Raw genomic sequence first — 13,966 nt, forward strand, 5'->3', positions numbered from 1 at the left:
TGAGGTACAGAAACAGCTGGATTGGTTACAGGTTGGTGTTTGCCTTATTTGAACACAGTTTGAACACTGTCTATAAGGGGTTGAAATATGGCTGCTGCTGGGATTGGCTAAGACTCAGCTATTGTTATAGATGCATACGTTAGGTTTTCAATCTTGTCTGCCCATTAGGCTAGGTTATAGTTTGTCCACGAGGACTCAAATCTAGAAAGAAGTACAAAGTCCTTCTCAGGCCATATTTAGTTTGCTTTAATAGTCTAATGCCCTCCGTGTTAGAATTTTTGTTAAAAACAATTATTCTCTGCTTTTGGTCAGCCTCTTATGAAAGACTGAACAATACTTAGGCATAGGCACCCCTCCCTGTCACTATCACAGGTAAGTTGTCTTTGTCTCTGGGGAACTCACAAGTCATGATGTCAGGCTCATTGAAGAAAGATTCCTTTTGTTGTTTACATCATTACTGTCACTCTGATCAAGGTGAGAGCATCTCATGCACCATTGATGGGTGAGAGCATGCATTTAAGACAGAATACAGCAAACCAGGGAGATTACAATGATGACCATCAGGAGGGTAATACCAAGAGACTGGAGTATGCTCCTTAGCCAAGGTCCTCATGAATCAAAGCAGCTAAAATCAAATAAATCAAGAAATGACCCAGAGAAGGAGTCAACCTGTTTTAACCAGGTGGCCTGTTTGTTAATTTCTTGTGATTGAGTTTCTAATACCAGAGGTATTTATCCAGACACAACAGGAGAATCAGGATAAAATGGGCTTATTGCATAGACTCTTCATTGTTCAGCCAATAGTCCACTGCAAGCCTATTATCTAAAACTACTTGAGTAAGATAATTTAGGTATTTTTGTTGGATAGGTATAGCCTTAGCTGTAGAACCTGCAATAGTAACTAATGTCAAAGAAAAATTTTTGATCACCATTTCATTTGTAGTCATCCCAAGCCATTGGAAAATGGACCTAGCATACGATGCCCCTGTGGCAGGATTGTCATCTTCTGGTCAGTTTCTTTTTAATCTATGCTGCTGGTTTAGAGAGGTGGACCAATGTTTAGCTTCTGACTGGTTATGTAGTGACAATGGCACCATTAAAATCCCTAGTCCCCATTGGCCTTTCATTCTCTATCTGTCAGGGTATGGGGTGCCCCAAGCATATGGCTGATGACAGTTAAATTCTCTGCTGATAAAGATGTACCTGGGACATTCCTGAAAGCTTAGGGTTGGTTTGGAGGGACGAGGGAGAAGATGTACCTAGGGTGAACAAGGCTCCTTCTTGGGTGACTTCAGTTATGGAGTAGTTAGTTGGCATCAGCAGTTTCTAACCAAGAGACTGATACTGAGTTATTATGTCCTAGAAGGCTGCCAAATGCCTGTGTCGATAGGCATTCTTGCAAATAGGTCTGTTAACATTCTCCTTTTTGTTGCATAGCCTCCTTGCAATGTGGTCAGCAGACCTGGCCATCCTATTCCATGGTTGGGTTAAACAAGAAGTAAGAGTAAAGGGGTCTAGAAGTTTTAACTCTATAGAAGGGAGCAACAGTATAATCTAAACAGATTGGTGCATTTGGGATTCTGGCAAATTCAGTCACAAGATAGTCTAAAGGGTCTCTAAAAAGTCATGCAAGTATTTTGACTTGGCATGGAAAATCTGGAATCTACCTAAACTTTCTACAGAAGCTATAGACTGTGAGATTCTAATTATGGCATTATCATGCCATACACAGATAGAAAGGAAGAGTACGAGACAGGAGAGAAAAAGAGAGAACAGGGGTTCCATGACAGGAAGAGGAGGTTCTTGATCTCTGATCTTGGGAAAGCTGTCTACATTCAAGATGCCATCTGCTTCTGGGGAGAGATGTTCCTGGTCAACTTTAGGTGTTCCTAACTGGTGTTCAGTTCCAAGAGTCTGGAAGGGCTCTCTTGAGTTGAGAAACTTTGGTCCAAAACTCAAGGCTTTACTGCAGTGTAAGTGGTGAGAAGTTGGTGTGGTCCCTTCCAGTGAGACTCAAGGGCAGACATTCTTTGATATCAATTCCAAAAGACCCAGTTTCCAAGTTTTAGACCACTGAATTCTGATCATCAATCAGTGGCAGTGTATTTCCATCATCAATAGCTACTATTACCTGATGGAAATACAGTAAGTCCTCAATTGATGTTGTCATCGATAGTTTTTTGGAAACAGTGGTATTAAGCAAAACAATCTTCCTTGAATAACGTGTTTCATTTTAACATTGATGAGAAAAATAAAATTTGTTTTATTATGCATTGTTTTGTTTAAAGTCACAGTTTCCAAGAGCTGATCAATGATGTTGTGAAGACTTATTGTATACTTCAGCATAATTTATCAAGGTCTGGCTATATTGAGTCATACCACAGGTTACAAATATGGAGCTCTATTATTAAGGGCATGGGTCTTCCAGTACTATTTCATAAGGCATCATCTTGAGCTTTTCAGTATGGGTATATATAATTGCCATTAAACCCGGTGTTAAAACTTTTGGCCAGGAAATCCAGTAGATTCCATCATTTTGGCCAATTTTAGGATACTATTTGTCCATTGAACCTTTCCAGAAGACTAAGGATAAGGACAACGATCATGCTATTTTGTTTGAAAATTTTAAAAAATTATTTAATAATTTGTCCAGTAGGCTGGGCACGGTATTTCATACCTGTAATTCCAACATTTTGGGAGGCTGAGGCAGGTGGATTACCTGAGGTCAGGAGCTTGAGACCAGCTTGGCCAACATGGTGAAATCTCGTCTCTACTAAAAATACAAAAATCAGCTGGGTGTGGTGGTGCATGCCTGTAATTCCAGTTACTCGGGAGCCTGAGGCAGGAGAATCACTCGAACCCAGGAGGCGGAGGTTGCAGTGAGCCGAGATCATGCTGCTGGACCCCAACCTGGACGACAGAGTGAGACTCTGTCTCAATAATAATAATAATTATTATTATTTCATTATTTGTCCAGTAAAATGAGTTCCCCTGTCACTGGAAATCTTTCTAGGGATATCCCATAAAGGAAACACATTCTCTGTTTTTTATTTTTGGTCTTTTTTGTTTTTTGCTACTGTCGTGGCATCAGCCTTCCTGCATGGCAAGGCCTCAGTCCACCCTGAGAACAGGCATACAGTTACAAGAACATACTGATAGCCCACTGAGGTGGCAACTAAATGAAGTTCTTTTGTAGGTGTTCACATTGGTCCAGCAGGTGGTAGAAATGTACTGCTTGAACGGTTAATGTTTTTCACAGAATTATGAATCTGATAAATCAGACGTTGGTTATAAACCATTTTTGCAACTTTAGAACAATTACTCCACCAATCCTTTTTCATAATTTGAACCATTTTGTCTACACTATGGTGAGCTGTGGAGTGTAGAGTCTTAATACTGGTAGTTTTAAGGACTTGGGGAGGACTAGGTGGCCATTAGGGCCCTCAGTGAGTTCACGTTTAGTACTTGCATCCTTTTAAGTGCCCATTTTGTTTTTCTAATTCAGGTACATAGAATCATTTATTGAACAAATTATCATAGGTGATTTGATCTGAACTAATCTTATGGAGGTCAAACAAATTGCATATCCTAGCACGTTTATTGCCAGCTACCTTATTGTGGAAGTTCACTAAGGCATTTTCTCGATATTCAGGTGCATTTTGCAAGTGAGCTTCAATTTTAACAATAGCAACTTATGAGGGCAGCAAAATAGCTGAAAAAAGCTCATTTGCCTGTGGCCCATTTTCGGTGGTGGACCCACTAGAAGTGAGGAATGCTCTTTGCTTCTAAAACATGCCAAAATAATGGACTACCCCAAAGGCTTATCTACTGTCTGTATAAATGTTGTCTGATTTGCCCTGAGATATTTGACAATTCTCTCCCTGAGTGAGAGAATGTAACTCTGCTGGTTGGGTTGACTTCAACTGGGGAAGAGCTCCCTTTTCTGTTAATTCATTCTGGGTAGTCCTGGCATGTCCTGCTTGGTATTTTACTTCTGCATTTTTAGCATAAAATCCATCAACAAAATGTATTATCTCAAGGTATCTGATGGGCATGTTATAAATCAATAGCTGTGATATGAGATTTACATAGTTGTGGTCCTCACCTTTGTCAGGTAAGGGTAGTAGGGTAGAAGGGTTAAGTAGATTGCAGCATTATTTTATTTATTTATTTATTATTTTATTTTATTTTATTTTATTTTGTTTTGAGACCAGTGTCTCTCTGTCACCCAAGCTGGAATGCAGTGGTGTGATCTCAGCTCACCACAACCTCTGCCTCCCGGGTCCAAGCCATTCTCCTGCCTCAGCTTCCCAAGTAGCTGGGATTACAGGCATCTGCCACCATGCCTGGCTAAATTTTTTATTTTTTAGTGGAGATGGAGTTTCACCATGTTGGCCAGGCAGGTCTCCAACTCCTGACCCCAAGTGATCCATCTGCCTTGGCCTCCCAAAGTGCTGGGATTACAGGCATGAGCCACCATGCCCGGCCAAGATTTGATATGAGATTAGAAGGAGACAGGAGAAGAATTTCATGTTAGTCTACTTGCTGAGAAATGTTAAGTTTGACTGGAATTTAATAGACCTTCCACAGCATGTGGAGCTTGCAAATAAAATTCATTTCCTAAAATCAGCTCAGACGAAACATCAACCAATCTGGCTGCTGCTGCTACCAACCAATCTGGCTGTGCCTTTGCACAACTGAGATACATCTTAGCTACAAAGTCTAATTGCAGTCTATTAAGTGATGGACCCGTTTTCCTCCATTGTTCTTGAGTAAGAACTCCTAAAGCCTTGTTGTTATGTTCATGAATGAACGAGGTGAAAGTGATACCTGTTTGCTATAATTTGGGAGTCCTAAGGCTGGAGATTGTGGTAGGGCCAGTTTTGGTTGGCTGAAATCTGTTCATAATTATCCTCCTAAGCTAAAGGCTCTGGGTCAGTGTTTGTACAAGGTCATACAAGGGAGATGCCAACAAGGAAAAATTTGGGACCTAAGGCCTATAATATCCTGCAAATTCAAGGGAACCTCTTGCCTTTTAGACATGGAGCAAGAAAAACTTTGAACAATTTTCATTCTTTCAGGTGAGAGAAAAGTTTCTTCTGCAGGCATAATGGACCTTTCCTCGGCAAAACTGATCTTTCCATGGAAGCCTATGGCTTTTGTAAGCTAATTCTTGTAAGAAGTAGATTGAGGGCCGGGTGCCATAGTTCATGCCTATAATCCCAGCAATTTGGGAGGCCAAGGCAGGTGGATCACTTGAGGTCAGGAGTTTGAAACCAGCCTGGTCAATGTGGTGAAACCCCTTCTCTACTAAAACTACAAAAAATTAGCTGGGTGTAGTGGCTCGCACCTGTAGTCCCAGCTACTCAGGAGGCTGAGGTACGAGAATCACTTGAGCCTGGGAGGTGGAGGTTGCAGTGAACCACGATCATACCACTGCACTCCAGCCTGGGCAACAGAGCAAGACTCCAACACACACACACACACACACACACACACACAAACGCGCGCGCGCACACAGAGAGAGAGAGAGAGAGAGAGAGATAAGTTAAATCTCTTTCTGACTCTTCCTTAGTATGAGAAACAACATAGCAGTAGGTTATCAACATATTAAATAAGAGCAGAATTCCTAGGAAATCCCAAATTGGGCAAAACCTGATGCAGAGTCTGAGAAAAATAAGAGAGGCCTGGGTAAATCCCTTTGTCATTACAGTCCAATTACATTGTTGATTTTTTCCAATGAAAAGCAAATAAGTATTGACTCATTTTACCAGCTGGAATACTGTGTTTCATCACTGTGAACCATTTTAAATTTTGGGTACATTATACAACAAGGTATTCGAATTTGAAACTACTGACAACCTTAGTATTACAATCTTATTTATTGCATGTAGGTCTTGAACAAATCTCCAACCTTGTCCATTGGGTTTTTAAAGTGGTAGATTGGGGTGTTACAAGGACTAGTGCAAAAAATTAGAAGTCTTTGTATAATTAGTTCCGGTACAATTGGTGACAGCCCCTGAATACATCTGGTTTTAGTGGATATTGAGGTAATTTAGGTAGCAGCTTAGAATGATCTACTGGGATTTTTTTTCTGTTTTGATTTTTGCGGGTTTAGCACTTTAAATATTTTCTATCTCACTTAAGGAGGAAGCCCACAAAGGTTCTTCAGAAAGAACAGGTTTTTATAATTTGCGTTTTGGTGTTATCAGCTTCTGCCAGTAGGTAATAGAGCAGTTCAAGTTCAGGAGAGTCAGGAAATTATAAGATTATCTCTCCTTCTGAAGATAATTTTCTGTAAATTTTTAATTCAGAGAGCAAGTCTTGTCCCCATGGATTCACTGGGGCAGCATCACAAAGTAAGAAGGCATGATTTTCTGAAAACGGTTAAGTATCATTTGGACAGGTTTAGACATGGAGACATTTTGGACTTCATTTGAAACCTCCACCATGAGACTGTTCTTTTTATTGCAAGGGTTTAGAGTACATAGGTGGGCCAGGCACAGTAGCTCAGGCCTGTAATCCCAGTAATTTGAGAGGCCAAGGCAGGCAGATCGCTTTGAGGTCAGGAGTTGGAGACCAGCCTGAACAACATGTGAAACCCCGTCCCTACTAAAAATACAAAAATTAGCTGGTATGATGACGCGTGCCTGCAGTCTCAGCTACTTGGAGACTTAAGCAGGAGAATCGCTTGAACCTGGGAGGCAGAGGTAGCAGCGAGCTGAGATTGCACCACTGTACTTTAGTCTGGGCAACAGAGTGAGACTCCATCTCAAAAAAAAAAATTTTTTTAAGAAGTACATAAGGTGGTCGAGCACAGTGGCTCACACCTGTAATCACTGCACTTTGAGAGGCCAAGGCAGGGAGGATCTCTTGAGGCCAGGAGTTTGAGATCATCTTGGGCAACATAGCAGGACTCCATCTCTACAAAAAAGTTTTAAAAAAATTATCCAGGCACAGTGGCATGCACCTGTAGTCCTAGCTACTCGAGAGGCTGAGGTGGGAGGATCCCTTGAGCCCAGGAGGTCAAGATTGCAGTGAGCTGTGATCACGCCACTGCATTCCAGCCTGGGTGACAGAGTGACACTCTGTCTCTTGAAAAAAAAAAATTAATGGGAAATTGTATACAGGTTTGGTAAATACTGGAGCCACTTTATCTACTTTTTTTTTTTTTTTTTCCTTTTGAGACAGAGTCTCCCTCTGTCACCCAGGCTCAAGTGTAGTGATTCAATCAGTCTAAAACTCATGGGCTTGAGTGATCTTTCCATCTCAGCTTCCCAAATAGTTGGGATTACAGGCATGCATCACCCTGCCTGGCTTTTTCCCATTCATCTTTTTATTTTGTTTATTATTGTTTTTGTTTTTCCCATTAATCTTAATTTTCGTTTTTCCCTTGTTCATTTATAAGTATTATGGGAAGAACCCTTTGGAGCCTCATTAGTGTTGATTTTTATTCCAGGTGTCAAACCTTCAGGGGCTTCATCTGGAAGGAAAAATGTCTGGGTCAAAAGAAATGGGTTCATTACACAGCTGGTACAAGACTGGACAATTTTGGCCAGGCGTGGTGGCTCATGCCTGTGATCCCAGCACTTTGGGAGGCTGAGGCAGGTGGATCACCTGAGGTCAGGAGTTCAAGACCACCATGGCCAACATGGAGAAACCCCGTCTCTACTAAAAATACAAAAATTAGATGGGCATGGTGGTTTGTGCTTGTAGTCCCAGCTACTCAGGAGGCTAAGGTAAGAGAATCACTTGAACCAAGGAGGTGGAGGTTGCAGTGAACCGAGACTGCACCACTGCACTCCAGCCTGGGCAACAGAGTGAGGCTCTAGCTCAAAAAAAAAAAAAAAAAAAGACTGGACAATTTTGATTCCAGTGGCCTGTCTATTTACAATGAAGGAGGACATCTCGAGGCACAAGTTTCTTTGGTCCTCCTCCTGTTTATCCATGTATTTTAAATCAATACTAAGAGGTCCCAAACTAAAGAAACTTGTGCCTCGAGATGTCTACTTTTACTGTAACTGTTGTGACTATTACTTAAACCATAGAACTGATGTTAATGGTTTCTATTGAATAAACATGGAAATTGACCCTCCCAGGCCAATTGTGGTGGCTCACACTTGTAATTCCAGCACTTTGGGAGGCTGAGGTGGGCGGATCACTTAAGGCCAGGAGTTTGAGACCAGCCTGGCCAACATGGCAAAACCTTGTCTTTACTAAAAATACCAAAAAAATAAAAAATAAAAAAAATTACCTGAGCATGGTGGTGTACACCTGTAATCCCAGCTACTCGGGTGGCTGAGGCATGAGAATTGCTTGAACCTGGGAGGTGGAGGTTGCAGTGAGCCGAGATCATGCCACTGCACTCCAGCCTGGGCAACAGAGTAAGACTCCATCTCAAAAAAAAAAAAAAAAAGAAAAAGAAATTGAACCTCCCAGTCTTGAAACTTAAGAAAGTTACATTTGTCTTATCTAAGTTCCTTTCTCAGGAAACTAACCATCAGGGCTCCCAGATAGTATCAAGGAACTGAAACTTACCAGATAACCACGTCTGGGCTATGAAATGCCAGACCCTTCACCCATCACAATTGCCTACTCAGGGATCCCCAATCCCCAGGCCATGGACTGTAATCCATGGCCTGTTAAGAACTAGGCTGCACATCAGGAACTGAGTGGAGGGTGAGCGAGCATTACCAACTGAGCCAGACCAGTACCACCATCTCATAGGATCAGGAACCCTGTTGTGTACTGTGCATGCAAGGGATCTGGATTGCCTGTGTGTTATGAGAATCTAATGCCTGATGATCTGAGGTGGAACAGTTTCATCCTGAAACCATCCCCCACACCCCACCCTCACCACCGTGTGTGGAAGAATTGTCTTCCATGAAACTTGTCCTTGGTGCCAAAAAGGTTGGGGACTGCTGGCTTAAGTGACCACCTGCTTCCTATCGACCAACTTCTCCTCCTTACCTCTTCCTAATTCCTGTTTTTCCACACATGGCTACATTTCTTCCCTGCTATATAAACCTCTAATTTAACTCTAATTTTACTTGGTCAGGGAGATGGATTTGAGACTAATTTCCCATCTTCTTGGCTGTGGCACCTGATTAAAACCTTCTTCTCTGGGAATACTCACTGTCTCAGTGATTGGCTTTCTGTGCAGCGAGCAGCAGGACCTAAACCAAACCCCTGGCATTTTGGTAACATAAGGACATGGGTTTATTTATCTTCCTTTTTTTTTTTTTTTTTTTTTTTGAGACAAGGTCTTGCTCTGTCACCCAGGTTAGAGTGCAGTCTTGCTCTGTCACCCAGGTTAGAGTGCAGTGGCACAGTCATGGCTCATTGCAGCCTCAACCTCCTGGCTCAAGTGATCCTCCCACCTTAGCCTCCTAGAAGCTGGGACTACAGGCACATGCCACTGTGCCTGGCTAATTTTTTCATTTATTTTTGTAGAGATGGGGTCTCTCTGTGTTAACAGCCCTTTATTTGCCTTTTGATTTTTCTCTTGCTTTAGAATCCTCTCAGAATGTTCAAATAGGGCCACCAATTCAATCATATCTATAACTTTCCATCCTGCTGTATGTTTTCTAATTAAACCACTAAATTTAGGATGAGTCCATTTGCAAACAGAGAAGCTAATGCCATTTCAGTCTCTGCAGGAAGCGCCCCTTGTGGTATTTCAAATCCAGCATGTTTTATAAATAGTGTTTCTAAATGGGCTCTGTAATTTGAAATTGGTTCATCTTTTTTTGTCTATAAGATTGTATGATAGACCAATCAACTTTCTGCGGAAATATCTTAGGAACTGAATTGGAAAGGTCTTCAGCAATTCTGTCAGCTTCTTTCTGCCTTTCTTTTCAGGAGGTTTTGGAGAGTCTTTCACATCCTCCCTAGGTTGGTCCCATTCCACTGCTGCTATCCATTTTCAAGCCTTACCAAGTCCCAATAGCATCTGAATAAACTGGTAAAGATGAGGGAGTCCTGGATTAAATGCTCCAATAAGGTTTCTGAATTCCTTAGTACATTTCCAGGGAGTTTTCTTGGGGTTAGGGAAGTCATTTACAATGTCTCTAAGGCTCAATTTTAGACTATGAAGTAGAGTTGATTATGGCAGGCATGCCTGCCTAATCAGAGGGTCTCATTTTGCAAGCATTTACCTAACTTTCCTTTTTTCATTGTCTTCAGAGTGAAAGGGTAGCTGGGCAAAAGGGTCAGTGAGCTCAGAGCATTGAGGTAAGGACAGATAAAGAGAAGGAACAGTCAGGGTTAAGTCAGTCCTTTTTTTTTAACATCCTGAGTTTTTGCTGAAGATTTTCCTTTGCCTTCTGTAAGAAATTTTTTAGGGAGGCAATTTTTTATTAATTTTATCTTCTAGATGTTTCTCTGCACCAGTTGAAAATTACATCCCATTGCATTTTGGATCTTTTCTTTTCCAATGTGCCTCACAAGTGAACGATTTTATCTGGGTTAAAACTTCCCCGTAGTGGCCACTTTAATTCTAAGTTATCTTTGTAAGGTTAACTCATTTTTCTAAAAATGTGCAAGTCCTGGGTCCATAATTCTTACACATAAAATTTGCTGGAGTTCCAGAAGACAGAGTGCCAGACTCCTTTGATTCAGATGAACCTACTGTCAACAGGTACCTAGCCAAGAAGTGTATCTGGATCCAATCTGGTTAATTATCAAGTTCAATTTGATCCTGGGCCCTGTTTGCTCAAATGAAGTCTAGAGAGCTCAAAATATAATTCATGGAACTCAGTCTGAGAGGGAATTAACAGCCTCCAGTTACAAACAAGAGAGCCGTGAGCACAGCTACTTGGGAGGCTGAGACAGGAGACTCACTTGAACCTGTGAGACAGAGGTTGCAGCGAGCTGAGATCGTCCCACTGCACTCCAGCCTGGGTAACAAGATAAGAGTCCATCTCAAAAAAAAAAAAAAAAAAGAGTATACTAAGTAAATATTAGTTTTACTATGATTTATAATTTCTTCTTTCGTAACTGACAGTTTTTAATATTTTGACAAAACTTTTTAAAACTTGCAGAATAATCATAATTCTTCCTACTGATTATTAAGATTGTTTTGCACTATTCACAATAGCCAAGATATGAAATCAAGCTGTAACCATCAACAAATGAATAGATAAAAAAAAATGTGGTGTATACACACGATGCAATACTCTACAGCATTCCATTCTGAAAGAGAAGGAAATCCTGTCATTTGTGACAAACGTGGATGAACCTATAGGACACATAAGTGAAGTAAGCTAGGCACAGAAAGAGAAATTCTTTCAAACGTGGAAAAAGAAAATAAAGAAAAAAAATTCTGCATGATTCCACTTACATGTGGAATCTATAATAGAGTTAAAATCATTAATAGAGACGAAGAGTAGAGTGGCGGTTACCAGAGTCTGGGGAATGAGAGTTGGATTGGGGAGATGTTGGCTAAAGAATATAACATTTTAGTCAGGGTTGAGCACAGTGGCTTACGCCTATAATCCCAACACTTTGGGAAGCTGAGGCAGTAGGATTGCTTGAGCCCAGGAGTTCAAGACCAGTCTGGGCAACATAGGGAGACCCCATCTCTACAAAAAATAAATAAATATGTTAGCCAGCATGGTGGTGCATTCATGTGGTCCCAGCTATTGGCTTGGTACAAAAGTTATTGCGATTTTTGCTAATATTTTAATGGCAAACCTGCAATAACTTTCGCATCAACATAATACTTGAGAGGCTTAGATGGGAGGATCACCTGAGCCCAGGAGCTCGAGGCTGCAGTGAGCCATGATTGCACCACTGCACTCCAGTCTGGATGACAGAGTGAGACTCTGTCTCAAAAAATAAAAATAAAAATAAAATTTTAGTTAGGAGGAAAAGGTTCAGGAGATCTATTGTACAACATTGTGACTGCAGTCATTGCCAACGTATTGTATACTTAAAAATTGCTAAGATAGAAGATTTTAAACATTTTCACCACAAAAAAAGTGAGACAGTAGATGTGTTAGCTTGATTTAGACATTCCACAAGGTATACATATATCAAATCATCATGTTGTGTCCCATAGATCAGGGGTCCCCAAGTGCCAGGCCATGGACCAGTGCCAGTCCGAGGCCTGTTTGGAACCAGGCTGCACAGCAGGAGGTGAGAAGCGGGCGAGCAAGCAAAGCTTCATCTGTGCTTACAGCCGCTCCCCTCGCTCTCCCCTCGCTCACATTACCGCCTGAGTTCTGCCCCTGTCAATCAACAGCAGCATTAGATTCTTGTGGGAGCACGAACCCTATTGTGAACTGTGAATACGAGGGATCTAGGTTGTACGCTCCTTATGAGAATCTAATGCCTGATGATCTGACACTATCTCCCATTACCCCCAGATGGCACCGTCCAGTGCAGAAAATCAAGTTCAGGCCTCCTGCTGATTCTACATTATGGTGAGTTGTATAAGTATTTCATTACATATTACAATGTAATATTAATAGAAATAAAGTGCCATAAATGTAACGCACCTGAATCATCCCGAAACCATCCCCTCTCTGGTCCATGGAAAATCATCTTCCGTGAAACCAGTCCCTGGTGCCAAAAAGGTTAGGGACCACTGCCATAGATAAATCTAATTTTTATTTGTCCGTTAAAAATAAATTTTTAAGGCCGGGCACAGTGGCTCATGCCTGTAATCCTAGTACTTTGGGAGGCCAAGGCAGGTGGATCACAAGGTCAGGAGTTTGAAACCAGACTGGCCAACATGGTGAAACCCCATTTCTACTAAAAATACAAAAAAATTAGCTGGGCGTGGTGGCAGGTGCCTGTAATCCCAGCTACTTGGGAGGGTGAGGCAGGAGAATTGCTTGAACCTGGAAGGTGGAGGTTGCAGTGAGCCAAGATCATGCCATTGCTGTCCAACTTGGGTGACAGAGTAAGTCTCCATCTCAAATAAAAATAAATAAACTTTAAAAAATTTGCATTAAAAAAGTTTTTTGCATAGTTTTAGGTTGCACAGTTATTTTTACCATCCCACACTACTATGCAAGTGAAGACTGCTTTTTTTTTTTTTTTTTTTTGAGACTGAGGCTTGCTCTGTCACTCAGGCTGAAGTGCAGTGGCTCTATCTCAGCTCACCACAACTTCCACCTCCCAGGTTCAAGTGATTCTCCTGCCTCAGCCTCCTGAGTAGCTGGGACTACAGGCATGCGCCACCATGCCTGACTAATTTTTGTATTATTAGTAGAGATGAGATTTCACTATGTTGGCCAGGCTGGTCTTGAACTCCTGACCTTGTGATCCGCCCGCCTCAGCCTCCCAGAGTGCTGAGATTACAGGTGTGAGCCATCGCGTCCAGCCAAGGACTGCTTTTATATGCTCTTGGAAGTATATGCGGCTTCCATTTCTGTCATTGTGGTGACTCCATTTATGCCTTCACCATGCCAGTCCTAAGGCAGCCGATGGCTTAGGAAGTTCAGAGACTGAGATGTTAAAATCCTTAGGGCTATCTACCAACATGTCTCCATTCCATCTGTTAGGGTTTTTCTAACCTGGGCCCTGACCTTAGCACAGACCTGCCTATTTTTTTTTGAAGTTCAGCCACTGGACTATTAGCCCTACACTTTTTCTGTGCTGCCATTGTGAGGCTGAAGGAGCTTTGCATGCATCCACCAAGTCTGGCTTTCACACCTGAATTTCACACCTGGCTTTCACCCTCAGCGGCTCCATCTTTCTGTGAAACATCAGTGTCACTTAGCAATACCCATCCAATCCCATTATCCTTATGTCCACCTTTCCCTTCAAAGTCTCGGATGTCTGATACATTTATTGTACGTGCTAGTGCATTAAGTTCCAAGTTGTTATGATGAAAAATTTAACAACTGAATGGCCACTGTGTCAATGGTGCCTGGGCTCTACCTGCCACCAGTGACGGGGTCCTCACAGCCAATCCAGTGGTGTGTGATCCACCTCCAAAACCATCTTATTGCCTGTT

The 13,966-nt window shown here is 41.8% G+C and overlaps 1 protein-coding gene across 1 annotated transcript in view; it reads left to right on the forward strand.

Annotated features, from left to right (window-relative positions):
* The window catches only part of LOC110567942 (integrator complex subunit 8-like), a 90,235-nt gene that overhangs the window by 76,076 nt on the left and 193 nt on the right, over positions 1 to 13,966 (forward strand). Inside the window, 1 exon segment of the mRNA XM_064361180.1 lies at positions 12,369 to 12,425. The gene's annotated coding sequence lies outside the window, so the exon portion shown is untranslated.

The sequence above is a fragment of the Aotus nancymaae genome, unplaced genomic scaffold (assembly GCF_030222135.1).
Source record: "Aotus nancymaae isolate 86718 unplaced genomic scaffold, 86718_ANA_hifiasm-v0.15.2.pri h1tg000040l, whole genome shotgun sequence".
Classification (NCBI taxonomy): domain Eukaryota; kingdom Metazoa; phylum Chordata; class Mammalia; order Primates; family Aotidae; genus Aotus; species Aotus nancymaae.